The sequence below is a fragment of the Crinia signifera genome, chromosome 2 (assembly GCF_055691185.1).
Source record: "Crinia signifera chromosome 2, ASM5569118v1, whole genome shotgun sequence".
Taxonomy (NCBI): Eukaryota; Metazoa; Chordata; class Amphibia; order Anura; family Myobatrachidae; genus Crinia; species Crinia signifera.
Genome location: NC_139218.1, coordinates 166011151 through 166034332, shown reverse-complemented (window position 1 = coordinate 166034332; position 23182 = coordinate 166011151). Strand labels below are relative to the sequence as shown.

Sequence of the window (23182 nt, the reverse complement as noted above, 5' to 3'; positions counted from 1 at the left end):
ACAGGACATATTTTGACTAATTTTCAGGCATGATGAGGCAAGTGTCTGCAACCTTGGATGCTGCTTTTCTGGCCCCAGCTGCGTTAACCAGAGGGTTACTCAATGGTCACTCAGGGCCAGATGTATCAAGCTTCAAAAAGGTGATAAGATAGAGAGGGATAAACAGCCAGCCAATCAGCTCTTAACTGCCATATTACAGGCTGGGTTCGAATAATAACAGGTATGAGCTGATTGGTTATTTATTACTCACCCCTTTTTGAAGCTTGATACATTTGGCCCTCAGAGTGATCTGATGCAGCAGCGGGTCACAAAAGCCAGCAGGACGAGTTCATTTATGCAAGGTGCTCCGTGCAGTATTAGCATATTTTCCATAGCCACTACACACTGTGCATCCATCTTTGAATCAGTCCACAGGGCTTATCATAAGTCTACCAAATTCATCATTAGTAGGCACACTCTGAAACTGCATTACAGAACACATTAGGAAACATGAGATGTCTAGTTATCATCATTTTCGAGAAATAGACGATATCAGAAAGACATTTTCCTGTTCTTATTAAATAAATTAATCAGTTAACATTGAAGATGAAAGTAATAGGGTACAATTTTTTTATAAAATCACACAATTTAGGCAGAAAATCACACATGTAATAGGGTGCAAATTTTTAGACGAATCCAGAAATCACTTGCAATTTCTAGCACTTTTTTGTAACGGTAATATGCAATTTTGTGACTTGGTGTCGTCATCGCACCCCAATCAAACAGAACCAGGCTCTTTGAGTTGGTCCTGGTTTCCCAAAAAAATGGTGGGGTTCCCTGTATTTAAGAAACCAGCATCAGGCTATTGGACCATTCCTAGTTGCAAATATACAGGGGACAAAAAATATAGAGGACCCCTATATTTTATATCCAGCAGAGGGCTCCAACAGACAGTGGTGTAATGCCACAGCCAGGGGAGACTTTTTATATAAGCTACTCCGTCCAAAACATCATCCCCTGGACGGGGTACCTGGGGGAGTGTTTTCGACATGGTTAACTATACATTGTGCAATTTCACGACTGTGATTGTTCTAACATTTTATACAGAGAGTGATAGTCAGAAAGGAACTGTTTGGGGGAGTTAGTGTCGGAACGCCACAAAAATACATATCGTCTCTTTACAAGGCATGTATCTGCATTGAGCTGTGGTCACATACGTAGAGAAACATGGTGCCAGCATTACTACTGCCGCGAACAGCCTGTGTAGCCATAGGTCAACCCTATGTAGAGATGAGCGGTCCCGGCCGAAGATTTGGATTTGTCGCCGGGATTTGGCTTTGTCAAGCGGCAGTGAAAACCTTTGGATATTTTCAAAAATGGTAAAAAAACGCCCGAAATCACGTAATTTGGCATTTTGTGTCCCTAGAGTAATATCGACCTCAGTAACATTAATTTCCAGCCCTTTCCAGACAATTTTGACCACTTTACAGCTCACAATGTTGTTTTCATTCAATTTAGGCCAAGGTCTGCAGAAAGCTGGCTGCTTATTAACACACGGAACTTCTGACAGTATCAGCATGGTGTATTGGGGTGCAGTACACACAAACAATAAATAAATAATTTTTTGGTTTTATTATTTTTTTATGTGCAGCTTGTATAACGCTGCATGGAGGCAGAACAGTTACACACAGAACTTCTGACAGCATACTATGGGTGGGATGCTGTAACATCCACGCCTCCTGTCCGCCGCACATCGCCGGCTACCGCACACCTAATTATCGCATATTCTGTAACATATACGATAATTATGGCAAAGGACAGCTTTTGCGTTAAGAGCTGTTCTTTGCGATCTTGCCAGCGATGTGCTGCGGGTCCCGGTGGCTCCCCCCTCCCTCCATTACCTGGGGCTGCTGCTGCCAGGTGGCCTCTCCTCCTCCTCCCTGCACCCAGAAGAGGATACAGTGCAGGGAGGAGGTCACAGGTCCAGGCAGCACACGCTGTGCTGCCTGGACACAGCAGGTGAGGGGGGGGGGGGTTGGCACGAGGTGGCGGGGGTCCGTTCGGGGTGGCATGGGTCGCGTTAAGAAGCCCATAGGCTTCTATGGGGTATCACCAGCTTTTGCTGGTGATACCCCTCGCAGCGAAAACCCGCCGGGTTTTGCTTAATATCAAAATGCAGTAAAAACCCTGATAACAGTGTTTTTACTGCTTTCTTGCTTTACAGAATCTCCCACTAAGGGTGCAGTACACACAAAAAATGAATAAAGAAGATAAAATTTGATTTAGATTTTTACCGTTATTTTTTTGTAATGTGCAGCTTGTATAACACTGCGTGGAGGCAGAACAATCACACACGGAACTTGTTCTGACAGTAGTGTATGGTATATTGGATTGTAGTGCAACACACCGGACACCACAATGGAAAAAAAAACCTGAAAAGCTGACTGATAGCCTGCCTGTGTACTGTAACACACTACACTAACTGACAACCTGCCTAACACACAACCAGTACAATAAAAGCATATAACCCAGCACAAACCCCTCTGCACAGCACAAAGCCCTCTGCACTGCACAAACCCCTCTGCACTGAACAAAGTAAGTAACCCTCTGCGCAGCACAAACGCCTCTGCGCAGCACAAACCCCTCTGTACTGCACAAGCACAACACCCCTCTGCACTGCACAAAGTAAGTAACCCACCGCACACCACAATGAAAACAAAACTGAAAAGCAACACTCTGCACTGCACAAAGAAAGTAACACTCTGCACTGGACAACACCCCTCTGCACAAGCACAACACCCCTCTGCACTGCACAAAGTAAGTAACCCCTCTGCACAGCACAAACCCCTCTGCACTGCACAAACCCCTCTGCACAGCACAAGCACAACACCCCTCTGCACAGCACAAGCACAACACCCCTCTGCACTGCACAGCACCCCCCTGCACTGCACCCCTCTGCAAGCATAACACCCCTCTACACAACGCCCAGACCCCTGAACTGCAGAGCTGTGCGCAGCTTGTGGAAGCATGACTGAAAAATGGTGACAAATTCTCGGGACGCCAAGCCTTTATAGACTCGGCATCTCAAGAGAATCCGTCGCCAGATTGCCGCTTTCGGCCGCCCTCGGGTTTCCGAACTAAGAAGGAGACTTGTGAGTGCGGCTTGCGGGGTGCCGAGCCGGCTGTGTTCAGAGAGGTTCGGATTCCGGGGAATCCTAGGAGCTGATGTTGTTAATGGATTGGTGCTGTGTATAAGTACACAATTGCAAAGCAATTTGCGATGGCACCGGTAGAGGTCTATCTTCTTTCCTGGGTTACAGATTTACTTGCACTGGTCAGCAGTCTCATAGCCTAGGAAAATTAGGGACTTTGCCCCACACTTATGATAAATCCACCAATGGCCACTTCTTTCCACTAAAAAAATATTCTTATATTGTTATTTGTCATCTGGCTGCCCTAAATCACAAAGTTAGCATCATATGAAAGGGCATATGTAATAAAGTCTGATTTGTTTTAGATGCGGGATGCTGGTTGATCTCGGATGTCTTTTATAAAGTGGCAATCATTTACAAGGCCCAGTGGTTTAACTAAATAAATCATTGCCACTTTTAAAAAAAACTTAGAAAATGTCCAGCATCATGCACCTCTGGCAAACTCGGACCCAATTATCCATTCCCCTATAGAGTTCATTGTTTTACTGTGCTACAGATATGGAACACTTCATTGTTAATTCTTTATTAGCCAGACAGACCTACATATAGAATATGGCATAAGACTTTTTGAACATCTCATTACCAATATCTAATTAAAATACAGATGGCCTATTAATGTAAATCTCATTAGAGCACCCAACATAAAAGAAGCAACTAACATGATACAATTAATGATGTACGACAAGAATCAAGGTCTTACATTTCTGCATGAGGTCCTTGGTTTTTATTTTTGTATCAGTGCTTATAAACGTGAAAAGTACATGTACTGTATTTAGTGCTTATTTTCCAATAGCTAACTACTTAACCCTTTGAGTGCCAACATCTTTGTGAGATATGCGCAAATTATCTGCTACAAATGCCAGTGTCGCTCACAGTTGTTATATAAATACAAATCAAAACTGTTTAAAAAAAGATTATATTTCCTTTATAAGGTAAACATTACAGGTCATTATGATGAATAAAAATGTTTGCTTGGCAATTTTCACACCTATTTTGACAAATTTACTTGGCACTAAACGGGTTAATATTACATGATTTTATGTAAGAAAATATTGTTTCTATAAGTGGCAGATCTATAATGGGTACACACTGTTCAGAGCATAGTTGCCTACCCTCCTGCATTCTGCAGGAGACTCCCTAAAATAACAACAATCTTCCTCTCTCCCTCATTAGTCTGGCAATCTCCCTCATTTCACCTGGCCCACATTTCACTGTTACATTTTTTTTTTTTTTGGGGGGGGGGGGAAGGAATAAGAGCTAAATACATTTACTTTCAATCATCAGCACCATTTCCCTGTAGTTTACCATGTATAGTATATCTTACAAACTGCTTTGGGGCTCATCTACATTTGTATATATAGTCATTTAAAAAGATTCCTCTCAGATACAGCCGTGCACACCCACGCTTCTAGGTCACAATCTTTTCACAATCTCTCCATATATGGAACTAGACCCCCCCCCTCAATGGGGCGCTGTGCAAAATTGTACTACCAACTATAATCTCCCTAAAACTGTTTTTCAAAAGTAGGCAAGTATGGTTCAGAGTACATAGACCATTGAGTCCTAGAAGTTGCACACCAACATACACTATGTACCCATTAGTTTAGTTGAAACTATAGTAAACTACATATGCATATCTCTGCCATTAGCTTCAGAAACATGACGAAAATACCTTGTATTTCCAAAAACTATGCTAGAAATATGTGCATATGCCAAAGACTCTAGCAGAGGGCAGGAAAACTTTTAGCTACACTTGGGGCCTAATTCAGCATGAATTACACAAGAGAGAATTCACAAATCAATCGATTATCAAATGCCTGTGCATGCACAAGGTCAATTAGCGAAAAAATATACATACACATAGAGGTCACAGAGAAGCAACAGTTTGATTGACAAGAAGCTGGTATTAAGGGGTGGAAAGATGGCGTTTTCTGGTTGTGTTTGCGAAAATGCAGGCATGCTCAGAAGTTTTTTAGGTGGGTCTGTGACATAAAGGATAACCACTACCAGATGGATTCTTGGGAAGATTAGTGGAAGCCCTAGACTGGTGCAGATGGAAAAACTTTTAAGGTTTTCGTTTTTGCGAAAGGATCTGTGAATATCCCGCTATTTGCGTTAAATTCGCAGTTTTGCAATGGGCATTTTTTCTTTTATTTCTGCGCGGTAGCTTTTTTTTCGCAGTCTACTACGAAATCTCTGATTAGCCATCCATGCTGAAATAGGTCCTCAGTCTGAAACGGGTGCCGGATGATACTCCGACAGTGGGATCCCGACAGTCAGTATCCTGACGTCGGGATCCTGACTGCCGGTGCTCCGACAGGGGGGATCCCGACTCACAGGGGCTATTCTCCCTTGTGGGGGTCCATAGAGGGAGAATAGAACGCTCGCCACCAGGCCTGCAGCGTGGCAAGCAAGGGGCTTCTTTGCACTCGCCCCCCTGTCAGAGCAAGGGCCGTCAGGATCCCGACTTCGTGATACTGACTGTCGGGATCCCCACTGTTGGGGGCGCATACCACCAGACCCGTCTGAAATAATGCACATTGGTTATTTAAGATTACAAGTCTCATTCAGAGGTGGGCGTAAACAGAATGCAATGCTGCAAAATTGAGTGATTATATTTTGATAATGTGCATGTTCAAAATATCCCCCACAAAGGTGCTATTTCATATGGGATCCCTGCTATTTGAAATGGAGTAGTGAAGCAATAGGCATTTCTGGGTGGTGACTGGTCCCCCAAAGAGAACACAAAAAAATCAAACCCATGTAATTGTGTTATTCAGAGCTGATCACTGCTGTGCAAATTGGCAAGACTATCGATTATCTAACAGCTGCGCATGTGTATGGACGCATGGGCGAGGCCAAACCGATAAAAATCAGAGCTTTTTTAAGCTGCAACCCCCTTGCAACTTAACAGAAAGGAAGCTGGTGTTGGTGTTTGGTAATCTGCCATTTTCTGAGAGTGACAGGAAAAACACAGGCATGCCCAGGCGTTTTCAGGGAGGCCGTGCGACGTCAGCTTCGTGCCCCGATCATCCTCAGTGTTCTCCCCAGAATTTTTTCCAGCCGGGTGGCATCAAGAAGTGTGGGGGGTTCTTCTCAATAAAAAGAAGTGGGGTACTGCTCTGTGAGGGGCATGTTTAGCACCACCTATTGGCACTCTTTACAGTTAAAAAAAAGTCTCTCAGCCCACACCACCAAACACACACTAAAAATAAGAACAGTACACACCAAAAATTTACACTGTAATGCCTACTGCACGTCACACACTCATTACATGCCGTAATGCCCATTACACGTTATGCCACACCCCATAATGCCCATTACACATTATGCCATGCCATTATACCGATTACATATTATACCACTCACCATAATGCCCATTACATATACCATATGCCGTAATGCCATTACACATTATGCCATATAAGTGCCGCTTACCTACATGCTCATTGCTATGGGTTGCATGCTTGATTCCAGGGGTTGCATGCTTGATGCCAGGGGTTGATGGCTCTTTGCCAGGAGGGTTTACCCCTCCCCCTCCTCCTCACCATGCCGGAGAGAGGGAGCCATGTGCAGGGGAGATGGGAGACACCCTGCCGGAGAGAGAGACCCGGCCAGTTGAGATGGGAGACACAGGTCAGAGGGAGCCAGGCAGTGTGGTGGAAAAACCACCTGGCAGGTCAGCGGCTATTTCAAAATACGTGCAGATTTGCGAGCCAATCAGAGCTCACGGCATGACAGCCATTCAGGTGCCACCACTGCCATTCCTGATTAGATGCCGAACCACAAGCTCTGACTGGCCTGTGACTGAGCCAGCACGCATTTTGAAATAGCCACGGACCTTCTCAACCTTCTGGCTGGGTTGTTCACTGTTCTGCCCTGCCAAGCACACCACTCTGCCCTCCAGGGGAATGCTGGGCGGCATTGTGCTCCTTGATGGGCAGAGTGTCGTCCCCCCCCCCCCCCCCCCCCAAAAAAAAAAAAAAAAAACCTGCTGGGGAGAACACTGTTCCTGGTCTGAAAAAAAACTCATGACAAATCCGCAAGACTGGCCAGCTGCTCCCCTATCCAGGTAGGACACCAGAAGCGCTAGTGACAGAACCTCTTATCTGCATATAAACATTGTTTGTATGTAAACCATCCGATTTAACTGGGCTGTAACTTTCATGTATGCATAGTTCAGCAAGGAAATGTTGACGTAACAAATACATCCATTTGGAGGTGTTTTTTTTTTGCATCTGATAGTGTGAACTAATGGGGACCTGTAGCAAACTAGGTAGCCGCACCTCAAGGTGCATACAACTGTACATATAGAATAATGGCCCTTATTCAGATCTGATCGCAGCACAAATTTGTTCTCTAAATGGGCCAAAACATGTGCACTGCAGGTAGGGCAGATGTAACATGAGCAGAGAGAGTTAAAATTGGGTGGGGTATGTTAAAACTAAAATCTAAATTGCAGTGTAAAATAATGCAGCCAATAATTACCCTGCACAGAAACAAAATAACTCACAAAATCTAACGCTTTCTATACATGTTACATCTTTCCCACCTGCAGTGCACATGGTTTTGCCCATTTTGAGAACAAACTTGTGCTGCGATCAGATCTGAATAAGGGCCAATATGTCAGTGTGACATTATTCTAGTACGCTATTAGGACTAAAACCATTTGTCATTGTTCTAGGACACCAACTGTTAGTGTGCCATTGTTCTAGGACAGGGATCGGGAACCTTCGGCCCTCCAGCTGTTGTTGGACTACACATACCAGCATGCCCTGCTACAGTTCCAACAACAACTGGAGGGTGAAAGGTTCCCCATCCCTGTTCTAGGACTCCAAATGTTGGTGTGCCATTGTTCTTAGACTCCCAAGTATCAATGTGCCTTTAGGCTGTGATGCTAGACAATTTGGCTCCCAATGTGAACAGTGAAAAATGCTCCATTGGCACGTGTGCAAAAAAAAAAATGGGTGTGGCCTGCCTAAAAAAAAAGGGATTTTTGTAAGAATTGACCGTTCTAATCCCTTTCTCTGATTCTATCCTGGTGACGCAGCTTGACCTTGGAATGTAGGAGGGTCCAAGGGAGCCAGGCACCTATGCAAAACATTTAGAGAGGCAGGCTCCTTCCTTCTGCATCCCAGATTTCCTCAGTTCAATTTTAAGAGCACACTAGGATACAAAAACTCAGCACAATGCCTGAACATATTATATGCACAATTAATTTAACACAACCATTATAACATGTCAAATCATGAAAACGGCATTACTTACTGAGCGTAAGGGAGGGATCGCTGCGTCACCAGGATAGAATCAGAGAAAAGGAATTCGAACGGTAAGTTCCTCCAAAAATCTCGTTTTCTCTTTCATCTATCCTGGTGACGCAGCTTGACCTTGGGACGTTCAAGAGCCGGTCCTTTGGGAGGGTACGCTCAGGTTTAATTTAGGTGAACTGAAAGATCCAATAATGCTCTTACCCACTCTGGTTGGTAGATGGTATGTCCATGAAACAGGCAGGGAGCAGATTTTTAAATAAATGGTATGTAGTTAGGTATTATATATCCGTAATAAGAAAAACTAAATCCTTGTGAATTTTATTAAATGATAAATCCCATGGAGTATTTAAGCCAAGCAGCTGGGATTAAAGGAAAAAAAGACTGCAGGTGCTCGACTGGCGTGGAGCAGTTGGAATAACCCCACTGCCGGGAGAGGAGATGGCAGTATGGTTGATGGTATGCAGGCTCTGCAAGGTGGTAATGCAGGTGCTCAACCGGCGTGGAGCAGTTGGATTAACCCGAACGTCGGGAGTATGCGCAAGGAGGAGATAGCAGTGTGGTTGATGGTATGTGGGTCAGTCACTTCTACCGGCGTAGCGCTGTATTACAGACGCTGGCGCCGGGAGTGACTTCTACCCAGCCACAGACACCCATTTGTAGGTTTACAATACCCGGCTGCTGATCTCCGCGTCCTGAGATGGAAACAACACAGAGAGATCGCCGCAGGTCTCCCTCTGGTTCAAAAGGTGCCGGCTCCGTGATAAAAGGTTGCTTTGAAATTGGAAGTCAGGTTGTAGCAGGATGTAATCAAATTGGCAGATGTATGTCCCAATCTTTACGTGATAAAGGATAAGGATAAACTGACAGTTTCCTTAGAAGATATGGTGGCCTCTTTGATATTTAAGCATCGATCATCCAATCACTGTTAAGCATTCATTTAGGTTCACCTGTGCTTAATGCACACCTTTATACTGAATAGAGGCCATCTGTCAACTTAACTATTTCAGTACCACAAATTGCATCAATATCTATATTATTTAGCTTGATTCATAAAACTTTTAAATAATTTACATATAATATCTATTATGGCATCATGTTTTAAAAGTTGTAAAAGTATTATTTAAAAGTGCCATAATGGATATTATATGTAAATTATTTAAAAGTGGAACAAGCCCCTTCTGAACTTAGGAAAAGAAAAGGAAAAAGAAACAACATAACAAGTAGGGGTAGTGGAAAGGAAGAAAGTAGGATAGTAGACACTGGGCCATGGGAAAGGGAAACTGGCCTCTTTAAGAAAAAAATAAGGTAGGGGGAGTTAAGAAAGGTATTGTAATTCATGTATTACGACACACATAATGTATGGCAATGTAACCTTTCTTTTTTTTTTATATTATTCCTTACTAGCTGACCCGCCCGGCGTTGCCCGGGAAAACCTTGGGGTTTCTTTATTTCCAAAATTGCTGAAAAATGTCATCTTACAGTATGCTGTGACAAAGACCTAAGATTGTAATTTGTTATAGATTCCACCATAATGTTAGAATGTGTTTGCATTGATACTCAATGATGGCAATGAAATCAGGTGTGGTGTTGTTGTTTGAAACACAACGCTCCTGAGTTGAAAACTTGTATGTGTTGATGAATTCCACATCCACTCCTGAGATTTAGCACCTACTGTATGACATATCCTCCAACATCTGAGGGTCAGAAATCGGGGTACTTATGTATTATCTGGACTCCCATGTTAAATGCACCCCATTTTTTCATACCCCTATTATCCAACTACGCATGGAGTTGATTTTATATAGTGTGGCGAGCGCAGCGAGCCACCGTGCCCGAAGCGTGGTGAGCGCAGCGAGCCCCGCGAGGGGACGCGGTCTCATAAGAAAAACGGGAGTCCAGATATTACATAAAAACCGAAATCGGTACAAAATCAGAAAGGGACCACACCTCAATTTCTATACTTTCAATGGTTTCTAGGGTGTGTAATTACAGGCGCTGAGTGCGTGGGGTCCGGTGTGGGCGTTACTTACCGCGCCATAATTAATTAAAAATTCACTGCTCCCTGCCACTGCCACTCCCCTCACCGAACCTGCCTGCAGCAGTCTCTGAGGTCTGGGGATCTGTAAAGCACATGCACCGAGCATCTCTACCAAACAGTGGGGCAGCCCCTGAGTGTGGGAGCAGGTCCGCGGGCCTGGCCACATGATGTCATGACGCGACGCACACTATCCACATCACTGTAATGCACCACTGGGAATGGGTGCAATGGGCCAAATTCTTCCTTACACCCGCCGGGCCAATCCACTGATCCAGCCATCACAATCATCAATGGATGCATTGATAAGGTTTGGAGTTTAAGAAGTTGAAGAATAAGACTGAGAAAAAGAATTGCCGTTACAAAGTGTACAATTTACTCAATAAATCGTGAAAAAAATGTAAGTGTACATAGAAGTACAATCAAGAATTGAAAGTAGGATTAAAAAATAAGTTCTGATTCAAACTGATAATTGTTTGGATGGGGTGGGTTGTGAAACAAATCTATAGGTGAGGGTATGGATATTGTGGGCATAATTGGTATTTGTTACACCTACAGGGGGCCCTCAATTGATGGGATTTTCACTACAGTGTCACGGTCACAGTGTCACCATAGGGGGATTCCCAATTGGGGTCCAGGTGGTCTTTTAGGGACCCTTTACAATCCTGTAGGTCTCTTCTCCTTAAGGCTTACAGTCTCCCTTAATGATAGTCAATCACTGAGGGAGACCGTAGGCTCCAGGAGAGGAGACCAACAGGATTGTAAAGGGGTCCCTAAAAGACCACCTGAACCCCAATTGGAAATCCCCCTACGGTGACACTGTAGTGAGAATTTCTCATCAACTGGGGACCCCCTGTAGGTGTACCAAACACCAATTATGCCCACAATATCCATACCCCCTCCACCTATAGATTTGTTTCGCAACCCACCGCCATCCAAACAATTATCAGTTTGAATCAGAATTTATTTTTTAATCCTACTTTCATTTCTTGATTGTACTGTACTTCTATGTACACATATTTTTTTCACGATTTATTGAGTAAATTGTACACTATAACATGACAAATCTTCATCTCAGTCTTATTCTTCAACTTCTTACACTCATAACATTCAAACAAATACATGCAGCGCTCATGCCCATCGACCAAACATTATCTATGAACCAAAAGAGTCTGGGAAACCCTTAAGGCAGAGCAGTGCCTGATATCCAACTGACTAACAGGGTAAGTGCAGTGTACCCACTTTGTATTGATCAATGGGTGCATTGGCCAGGACAAAGATTTCTCAGTGCAACTGGCTGGGGAGCGCAGTGACAGTCTGGAGGACTGGAGAGACGGATATGGGGAACAAAGTAGAAACGGTACATTAGGTACAGTTTTTATTTGCCGGTACAGACGGTTAAATAAACGGCAAATTATTTTTTATGTGTTCTGTGTGTTTGTGTGTGTTGTACTGTTTTTGTGTGTGTGTTGTAGTGTATGTGGTTGTGTGTGTTGTATTGCATGTATCTGTCCAATGCGTAAGTGTGTGAGGTGTGCTACGTATATACAGTATGTGTGTGTTGTGTCTTTGTGTATCTGTGCAATGTTTAAGTGTGTGTTTTGTGTGTGTCGTACTGTTTTTTGGGTGTGTGTGGTGAATGTGGGTGTGTGTTGTGCTGTTAGAGGTATGTTATGTGTGTGTGTTGTGTGTATCTGCCCTATGTGTAAGTGCGTAAGGTGTGTTATGTATAAATCTGTGTGTGTGTAGTGTGCTGTGTGTATCTGTTCAATGTTTAAGTGTGTGTTTTGTGTATTGTACTGTTTTTGGGTGTGTGTTGTAGTGAATGTGGGTGTGTGTTGTACTGTGAGTGTTGTGTGTATCTGCCGAATGTGTAAGTTTGTGATGTGTGCTACGTATATATGTGTGTGTAGTGTGCTTTGCGTATCCTGGCAATGTTTAAGTGTGTGTGTTCTGTGTGTTTGTTGTACTGTTTTTGGGTGTGTGTTGTAGTGTGTATGGATTTGTATTGTACTGCATGTGGTGTGTTGTGTGTGTGTGTGTATCTGTCCAATGTGTAAGTGTGTGAGGTGCTCTACGTATAAATGTGTGTGTTGTGTGCTGTGTGCGCGTATGTGGTGTACTGTGTGTGTGTGTACAATGTGTATGTGTGTGTGTTGTGTGGTCTATGTACTGTATATCCTCCATTATTTCCTAATTGTTTAAAGCCTTCACCATATTGTTAGAATGTGTCATTCATACTCAATGACAGCAATGAAATCAGGTGTGGGGTTGTTCCTTTGCAAACGGTTTCCCAGATCATCGATCTTTTCCCCTGAACATCAATGAAGGTAAATTAAAACTTGGTGTTTTTTAAATTTCTAAGTGAAATTTCCCAAAAACGGCTTCGAGGTGCACACCACCGGGTCCAGAGGTATCTTGTTGCTGAATTTGGTATCTCTGAGTGCCACGGTGTCTCCGCAATGCGACGGACACGCACACACGCACACAGATTCTTCAACTTATTATATAGAAGATGTGGTCCTTCCCATAGAATAAGGAAAAAACACATTGTGTAAAATGCAAATGTTTTATCTGAAAAAAAATTCTCAATAAAATGTATAAAAAAAAAAAAAGAATTGATTGTGTTCATGGGTTTTTTTTTCGGGGGGGGGGGGGGGGTTCAGGGGAGGTTCGGGAAGGGGCAAAACCCGTAGTGGGATCTACTGGTACATTACATTGTTAGAGATCAACGGCACATATTAAAATATGCTCTTGGAATGTAGGGGGATCAATTCCCCAATGAAGCACAAGAAGATCCTCCTGTACCTAAAGAAACATAAGGCAGACATCGCACTTTAACTGAGGCGGAGCATGGGAAACTGGGTTGCAGCTCATGCATCTTACACCTCCAAAGCCAGGGGGGTAGCTGTCTTAGTCAAGAAGGGACTGAACCCAGTGGTTGATCAGTTATACGCTGATCCTCAGGGGAGGTTGTGTGATTGTTGGGATCTCCATGCTTCAGGAAACATATATTATTTGCATTATTTACAGGCCAAACAAATATTCCAAGAACTTTTTTAGCAGAATGCTCGCCAAATTATACCCATATGCTGATTCTCATTTGCTGGTGGGTGGACACTTTAATATCTATCTAATCCCCCTAGCATTACCATACCTAGATAAGTCCTCATCCCCCAAACCAGTGATTTTCAACCTTTTTACCTTGCGGCACACTAAATAAGATTTTAAAATTGCCAAGGCACACCATGAGATCCCCACAGGGCAAAACACATTCCCCCCAAAGGAAAAAAAAGCAAACCTATTGGCCCCCATATAAAAAAACAATCACACTGGTCCCCACAGGTAACAAAAATAAAATATATTGGCCCTTTACATGAATGAAAAGACCAGCAAATAACAGTTGAACTGGTGGTGGCTATAAACTAGTTTGGGCATCTCCTGTTCTGGGGGGCACACTTGAGAACAGCTCAAGGCACACTAGTGTGCCACGGCACATTGGTTGAAAAACACTGCCCCAAACATTCACCTCCTGCCCCAACTATTGGTATTACTCAATTTGCAGAGCAATTACACCACTTCGATTGCTGGAGGGTGCTCCATGCTACAGAGAGAGACTATTCATGTCTGTCTGCGGCTCACGGCACTCTGTCCCGTATAGACTACCTTCTGCCTTCTACTTCATTATTTCCTAAGCTGTTAGACGCTCAGATGGAACCTATGCGTATTTCTGACCACTCCCTGATATGGTGCTCCTTAGAAACCACAGTGGACGTGGGCTCTCATAGACAGTGGAGATTCCCTTCTTACCTGGCCACGTTCTTAACCTTTAGAAGGGCTTTAGAAGCGAGATGGGTTGAATTTATACAGGATAACCAGACTTATGCAGATGACCCTCTTTTACTATGGCAGACGGCTGAGGCAGTATTACAGGGGGGGTTTAATTTCATACGTGAACAAATTCAGACGAGACCGCAATGCTAACGTTTTGTCGGCACAAAGTGCGTTGACTTCTTCCTATGCTGCTTTCAAAGCCTCCCCTACCCCAAATTATAAAACCACCTACTTAAAAGCCAAAACACATTTTGATTCCCTTTTAGATACTCAAACCACTCACTACATTAACAACACCAACTTCCAGCTTTATTGTCATGGGAATAAAAATGGTCATCTACTGTCAAATTTGATTTGCGGTGCAAGACCTTCTGCTTATGTTCCCACCCTGAATTCTCCTTGTGGTAGCAAGGTCCATAGAGGGGTTGATATTATAGGGGTTTTTCAAAACTATTATAAAGATCTGTATACCCAGGAAGGCATACATTTAGGTACAAAGGCGCAGTTTTGGTCCTCTATGTCGCTGCCCCAACTATCTGCCACAGCCTTGGAAAGCCTCATGGCTCCTAAAAAACTTAAACCCCTGAAGGCGCCAGGCCCGGATGGCTATTCAGGTGAATTTTATAAACTCCTGATTGACCACATTAGTGAACCGCTTACCGCAATGTTTAACACTTTTCTTGCGGGGTCACAATTACCTCCATATTTTAATTCTACAGTAGTGAAAGTGCTCCCAAAATTGGGATGTGACCCTGATGACCCCGGGATCCTACCGACCCATCTCACTTCTTAACGTAGATTATAAGTTATGGTACTTGTGACTTATCTGGGCGCCCGATTTTCTTCATCGCACCTTAAAATCGCGTCAAATCGCATTGCATACAATCAGATTGCATGCGATTTGCAGCAATTTTAATATGTGAAGGCACCCAGATGCCTGTTTTATATGTGAAATGGCCCCCCAGACCCCATTTTTAATTGTATACCCACCCTGATGGCTAAATGCCCCCCATTGTTAACGCCACCCCACTATCAACGCCAACCCGAAGTGTGGTGAGCGCAGCGAGCCCGCGAGGGGTGGCGGTACGCGTCCTCCGACCTTTTCATACCCCCACTATCCACGTCGGCGTGGAGTTGATTTTATATAGTGTGGCGAGCGCAGCGAGCCACCGAGCTCGAAGCGTGGCGAGCGCAACGAGCCCCACGAGGGGACGCGGATACCTGTGAAGCCTGCGAGGGGACGCGTATAGCTGTGAAGGTATCCACGTCCGCTCGCCACGCTTCGGGCTCGGTGGCTCGCTGCGCTCGCCACACTATATAAAATCAACTCCACGCCGACGCGGATAGTGGGGGTATGAAAAGGTCGGAGGACGCGTACCGCCGCCCCTTGTGGGCTCGCTGCGCTCGCCACGCTTCGGGTTGCCGTTGATAGTGGGGTGGCTTTAACAATGGGGGTCATTTAGCCATCAGGGTGGGTATACAATTAAAAATGGGGTCTGGGGGGCCATTTCACATATGAAACAGGCATCTGGGTGCCTGTACATATTAAAATCGCATCAAATCGCATCAAATCGCATCGCATGCAATACAATAGCATACAATGCAACGCGATTTTCTCTTCAAGGGAATTTCAAGGGAAATCGCATCAAATCGCATGCTTAGGGTACTGGCATACAATTTCAACATCGGGCGCCCAGATAAGTCACAAGTACCTAAGTTATTAACAAAAATTCTGGCAGACTGAATGAAATACATAATGCCTGCATTGATTAGTCTTGACCAAACTGGTTTCATCTATGGCAGATATTCTGTGATCAATGTTAGGAAGGTTCTAGCGGCGGTCCAACATGTTGAGCGGATAGGTGGTCCCGGTGACAATGCAGTGATTTCCATAAATGCAGAGAAGGCTTTCGACCTAGTCACCTGGGACCACCTGTTTGAATCTCTTGCTCGATTTGGCTTCCCTGACACCCTTATAGCGTTGTTACAGAATTTATATAGGGATCCATATACCCAGGTCCCCTGTAATGGGCATATCTCTTCCCCCTTTCAGATCCAGAAGGGCACTCGTCAGTGTCTCCATTGCTCTTTGTTTTGGCCATGGAGCCCCTGGCCATTGCTCTGAGATTTAACCGATTATTTACTGGCATAACTATTGAGACATCCACCCTTAAATTGTGTCTGTTTGCAGATGACATGCTGCTTTTTATATCTAATTTAGCACTTTCCCTTCCTGTTATTTTGGACACGTTGCAAGACTTCGGCTCCTCTGCCAGATATAAGGTTAATGTACAAAATATCTGAGATCCTACAGATCTCGGGCATCTCCTTATCTTCTGTCCCACTGGCTCTACTAAACCAGTTTAGGGTTAAATCCCAGTCCATTAAATATTTAGGTGTTCAAATTCCCGGTAGTGTGTCACATTTATATTCTTGCAACTTTAACCATGTCATTGTTAAGGTTATGGCGCAGCTTGAAGCATGGAGTTCTCTTCCCTTGTCTCTTATGGGCAGGGCAGCGGTTTTACAATCTGTTGTTTTCCCAAAGTTGTCATACTGTATCCAAATGCTCCCGATCCGTCTCTCCAAGTCTGATATTAAGAAATTGACGGCCAGTTTTTTTTTATTTTTGTGGCAGGGTAAGAAACCTCCCTTATCTAGGTGTAAATTATACCCTGGCAGGGTGGAGGGGGGTCTGCGGATACCCAATATAACCGCTTTCACCCAAACAGTATTCATGTGATACATTTTAGATTGGTTCCAGGGTACGGACCATTATACACATAGAGCCCTGGAGGAGGATGTGCTTGTGCTATACGCTCCTGCTGCCCTTTTACATATCCCACGATCTGAGTTGCCCCCTCAAGCGCTTACCAATGTCCTATTCGCTGACACTTATTCCTCATGGCTTGACATCAATAGAAAATTGGGTCGCAAACAACACGTCACCAAATATGCCCCATTTTGGGTAAATCCAAAATTTCAGCCAGGGATGCTGAACGCAGGTTTCCTGCGGTGGAAACTGAAGGGCTGTGTTAGCTTTCCACGATCTGGCCACCAAATTTTCAATACCTAACTGAGAATTCTTTATGTATCTCCAGGCTAGGCATTATTCCCAAGCTATGTGCTCGCCTATGCCTCAACCCAACACTCCTGACCCTCTACACTCTATTTTTGTATTGAGCTCCACTGGTCCTTTTAGGCTGAGATATTTATACCCAGACCTGCTTCCTGTAGCTTCTAAATCTATATGGTCTAAGGTGGCCTCTAAGTGGGAACTGGATGTTCCTCAGATTACCTCAGCACAACACCTCATTAATCATATGGAAAAGACATTTAAGGTTCTCCATTCTAGTATGCTCCAGGAGGTACACCTGAAAACACTACACAGAGCATATGTCTCGCAATCACAGAGAAAGTATTTTGTACCAGGCGATTATGGGCACTGTTTAAAGTGTAGAAGTACCAACTCTTCATTTTACCATAATATGTGGGATTGTGGTAGAATCTGTAAATTCTGGGACAAAGTCATGGCATTTGTTAATGACATATGTCATCTCAGGCTGGCCAAAGACCCATTGGCGATGCTTATCGCTAATTTCTCTGAATGGGATTTGCAGGGACATAAAGGGGTGTTGAGCTATTGTGGTGACAGTTGCCAAGAAAATTATTCTGAGGAGCTGGACATCCGCAATGCCCCCCTTCCTATCCGCTGTTAAGGCGACTCTACTGCAATTACTTTACTTTTGTGTTTGAGGGCACAACCTCATTTTTACACCGATCATTGATGATCTGAATCTCCACAACGAGTTGCCTCTATGTTGGGGGGGAGGGGAGGGTATTTTATTTTATGTTCGTTTTGTATGATAATTATTATTTTTAGGATTTCTTTGTTTACCCTTACATTTTTCTTTAATATTTGCAATATTGTACTACTGATATTTATGAGATGTAACATGCTATTCCGTTTCCATCATGTTGACCATGAATAGTCAATACGTGTGCACAGCTATGTATCTTCCTGTTGTGTATGGATGACATTGTTGCTTCTTGTGATTTCACTTTTTTCATCTGATGATGTACAAGTTTATTTTGTTTTGTATCCAACAAAATTAACAAAACAATAAAATTGTTTGGTAAAAAAAAAAGGAATGAAGACTGTCACGCGCCGCCGCGGCTTAGCACGTCGGGTACAGTAGTCACCCATCCGTGCCCGCCGACGGCTGGCGTGTGTCCGCTGGGGTCCTGGTCGGATGGGCACTGATGGTGTTGTGCAGCTGTGAGTGGCACGCAGGGATTCAAATGGAGGTGCAGCAGTCTGGCTGTCAGGAGGCTGGCACCGAGTGCGGTGCGGCCATCTTGGTTGAGGGCATGCGCAGTAATGGCCAGATCAGGGCTTCTCCTCCCATTCTGACCAATTGGCCTATGGCAGTTCTTCTCTTGGAATAAAGGGGAGCTGCCTAGGTCCATCTGTGTCAGTACAACTTGTTTCCTTAGCCTGCTAGCAAGGGGAAGTTCCTGGCCATCCTAGTGCCTATGCACTGTGCTCCCCAGCTGGTTGTCCCTGCTGGCCTCTGATTCCATGGTTGCTGTCTCTGGTGAGCCACACATTTCAGTTGCCTTTCCTTCAGGGAATTCCTCGGCTCATCCTCATACCCTGTTGGGTAATCTGCAACCATCCAATCTCCAATCCTTAATCATCCAATCCTCAATCGCCCAATCATACAATCGCCAATCATACAATCTTTAATCATACAATCTTCAATCATCCAAGCTTCCAATCATCCAAGCTTCACTTCTTTCAGTCATCAATCATCCAAGCATCCAATCTTCCAAGTATCCAAATCTTCAGGTATTCTTCTTCATTTAATTCAAGTGTCTGAATCATTGTTTATACATAGGACTGCAATCCTGATTATCTTATTTTACAAAGACTGCCATCTTGTTTACTTCTTTCAATGCAAAAGATTGTTATTGTGTTTATTACCATATACCAGAGACTCTCTGCTATTATTATTATTATTATTTCATCTATTCAAGAATTATTGTTGCCATTTATATTATTCTTTGTATGACCTAATTTATTAAACCTGCTTGTTTTAACCCAACTCCTGCTGGTCCCGCCTCGCTTCCTGAGAACCACACGACACCATCAGAACCCATAATTGTTACAAAGATTCAGTCCGGAGGAAAAAACATCCTGTAAAAATTCCAGAAGTCTGGAAATCTTAAATCTAGAAGTGTGAACCCTCTGACGAAACCGGTTTCCTAGCATTTATCATAGTAGACTGCATCTGAGAGACCCTTCTTTTTTAAAATGGAGGTCTCAAAAGCTAGGCCGTCAAACTTAGCCAAGCTAGGTCCTGATGACAAAAAGGACCCTGTCTGAGTATATCTGGCCGCAGAGGAAGACGCTACGACTGTATAGACAACCTCTGAATGCTGGAATACCAAGACCTTTTGGGCCAATCCGGAGCTATCAATATCACAGGTGTCCCCTGTGATCTCACTTTCTTTAACACCTGGGCAATCATTAGGAATGGCGGAAAGACATTAGCCAACTCGAACTTCCAGGGCACGGTCATGGCATCTACTGCCCAAGCTAGAGGATTCCTGGTCCTCGCGCAAAATCTGGGTACTTGCCAATTGTGTCTGGATGCAATCAAGTCCACTTCTGGGAGCCCCCAACGAGTCACAATTTCTTGAAAAACTTGGGGATGTAAAGACCATTCCCCCTCCAGAAGTTTCTCTCTGCTCAGGAAATCCGCCTCCACATTTCAGATTCCCGGTATGAAGACCGCAGAGATGGCTGGGACATTTTTCTCTGCCCACAGGAAAATCTTGGAGACTTCCTCCATTGCCATTTTGCTGCGCATGCCCCCCTGGTGATACAAATAAGCCACAGCCGTGGCATTGTCTGACTAAATACGAAGAGGAAAACCCTTCAGTCTGTCCTCCGCCTGTGAAAGGGTCTGCCACACTGCTCGCAATTATAAGACATTTATTGGTAATACTTACTCCGCTCTGGACCACAGGCCCTGAAGCCTCAAATCCAGAACAACTGCTCCCCAGCCCTGGAGACTGGCATCGGTGGTAACCACCAGCCACTCCCATGACTGAAGAGAATGACCCCAATGAAGAGTGCCCATGTCTGTCCATCCGAAATCACTTTTTCTGACTTCATGGTCTTGGTATCCCCTGAACAACATGCCAGAACGTTCCATTGGAAAGGCCGAAAATGGAACCGAGCATACTGCAGAGTCTCATGCTGCAGAGTCTCCTGCACCATCAGCCAAACTGATGTTGCAGGAGACCTCAGAATTGTCCAGACCAGCTGACAAATGTCTCTGGTATTTACACGATGTAGATGTGTATCCATTATTACCCCCAGAAACTGCAGTGTCTGAGTAGGACACAAGTGTGATTTTTGGAGATTCCATATTGAGAATAGGGAGAGAGGCTACAGACTAGAGGACGCCTCAGGACTAGAAAACTGTTCCATGAGGGCATTAAACTTTTGAATGCCCTGTGCAGTGTCCTGCATGATTTGCAAAAGGGCCGGTTCCCGCTGTGATATGGGAACGGAACCGATAGACTGTTGAGAGGAAGATGAGAGTCTAGCTGATTTTACCAACTCATCCCTCTGTCTGTTTAAAACCTGCACTAATGCAGTGACAGACTTGCGCAGGGCCGCAGCCCATACAGGCTCTGGCTGTTCCCCTTTCTGAGCCTGTGCTCCTCTGGGTACAGCTTCACAAACAGGGCAGATATCCCCTTTAGCCATCTGTTAAGATGTTAAATCTAGCCCACAAAATTTGCAGTTATATAATAAGGCCAGCGCTCCCTCTCCCATACCAGCAGAATGCCTTTCTGTCATGTTTAAAACACACAGTGCACAATTTCAGGCAATAGTACTGAGTCAAAGTATGCTGTGTACTTATCTGTCTGCTGAAGACCCTCTGGTCCGCAGGGGGTAGCGTGGCTGAGGAGAAGCTGGTAACTCTGCAGGAAAACCTTCAGCTCCGCAGCCCAGTGCTTCCAAAGGTGCAGGAAGTGCAGGAAGAGACCATTTGTCCCTGCTACAGCGGGGTCTATGGCTCTTTGGCGCCATCTACCCCCTGTTAGCCGCTCCCACAGGCACCCTCTCCTCTTCCAAATGCCTCCCCCTCTGCTGGGGATCTTTTGGATTTGCCCAGTCCCGGGCTCCTGTGACAGGCTGCGCCCTCCTTATGGAGTCCAGCCTGTAAGCCCGCCCAGAATGGCGGCCGCCATCGCGAGGGAGCCCTTACCTATGATCCCCCCCCCTGCAGGGAGCCGGCTCTGGGGTCCCCTCAGGCCTAGGAAGCTTCATTAGCTACAGATGTAGCGGGATTCATCTTTGCAGGGGATGGCGTCGCCATCGCCATCCCCTGCCCCGCCGTCATCTGTATGCCGGAAGGGGAAGCGCGCACGAGGTGCGCACGCGCCCCCTTCTGACGGTGCTGCCCTCGGTCGCCCGGTGCCCACACCGGGCGACCGCACCCCCACCCAGTGGCCAGAGGTCCCCCCCAGCCCCCTTGAGCGGGAGGCAGACAGTATTTCGTCCGCCTCGCCGCCCGGATACTGAGACGCGCATGCGTGGGGGACGCACACGCGTCTCAGTCAGATAGAGGCGCCATGTTGCTGTCGGATCGCCAGCAACACTGAGGCCAGATTCATCTGTATGAAGCTGGAAGCGCTGTACAGGGAGACCAGACAGTGTCTCCCTGCATGCAGGACGCTGACAGGACGCGCTTCTGTCAGCTCCTGCAGCGCTATCAGTGTGAGGATTCTCTAAGAATCCTCACACTGGCCCTTATTCTGGTTGGTGCGGTAATATCCGCGTGCGTTCGTGCCGCCGATGTTTTGTGTCTGCGCATGTGCAGAGGCGTCTCTGCGCATGTGCGAGCGGGACGCACGGCCACATTCCGCATAAAATGTGTACACTACGAACAGGGGGTGGAGAGGGGTGTGAAGGGCTGTTTGGGCTCATTACCATATGTTTACACCCCGCGTTTCATGGGCGTTCCCATGCAAACGCTGGGCGTACGTATGGTAATGCGGCCGTGACGCACGTGTAGGGGGCGGACATATGACATTGCTGGATGTCAGCTGCCCGCCCAGATCCCTGCTTTTGCACGGAGAAATGCCTGTGTGGTCTGAGGTTGCGGGAGCTGCCTGGCCACTCGGTCCTGCATTCGGTCTGCGACCATCGAATGATGGGGGAGGTTCCCTGAGATGGAGGAGGTGTATTCATGATAAATACACGTGCGGTCCGTTCGGACAGCTTCTTACCGCGTACGGACGGAGTTGGCGATCCGTATGGAAGGCGGGGTTTAGGACGCACGGTGCTGGCCGCATATTCGGATCCGGCCGCACCGATCAGAATAAGGGCCACTGTTTCTGCCTAACTAAGTGTAAAATTAAGAAAAATAAAAAACACCTAGCTATCTCTCTTCTGGCTGCTTGCTGCAGCCTGTTCAGCATAGCACCTGTGGGCACCTAAACAAAACTGAGGCATTCTGGGATGCAGAAGGGAGGAGCCTGCCTCTCTAAAAGTTTAGCATAGGTGCCTGGCTCCTTTGGATCGTCCTACATCCCAAGGTCAAGCTGCGTCACCAAGATAGATGAAAGAGAAAGAAGGAATGTGCGCATTGGCCACCACAGGTAAAAAAAATCCGGATTCATGACTTCTGGGACAACCTACTAAACATTTCTTGTACCCTGCTTTATTCACTAACAACGAGATTAAGGGCCTGATTCAGAGTGAGTTGTAGTGTAACGAGAATTTGCTAAACTGCAAATTCCTGCACTAGCCCCGCACACCGGGTCCC

At 45.3% G+C, this 23182-nt stretch overlaps 1 protein-coding gene across 1 annotated transcript in view; it reads right to left on the bottom strand.

Annotated features, from left to right (window-relative positions):
- The window catches only part of LOC146060196 (synaptotagmin-2-like), a 135007-nt gene that overhangs the window by 91003 nt on the left and 20822 nt on the right, over window positions 1–23182 (bottom strand). The window lies entirely within an intron of this gene.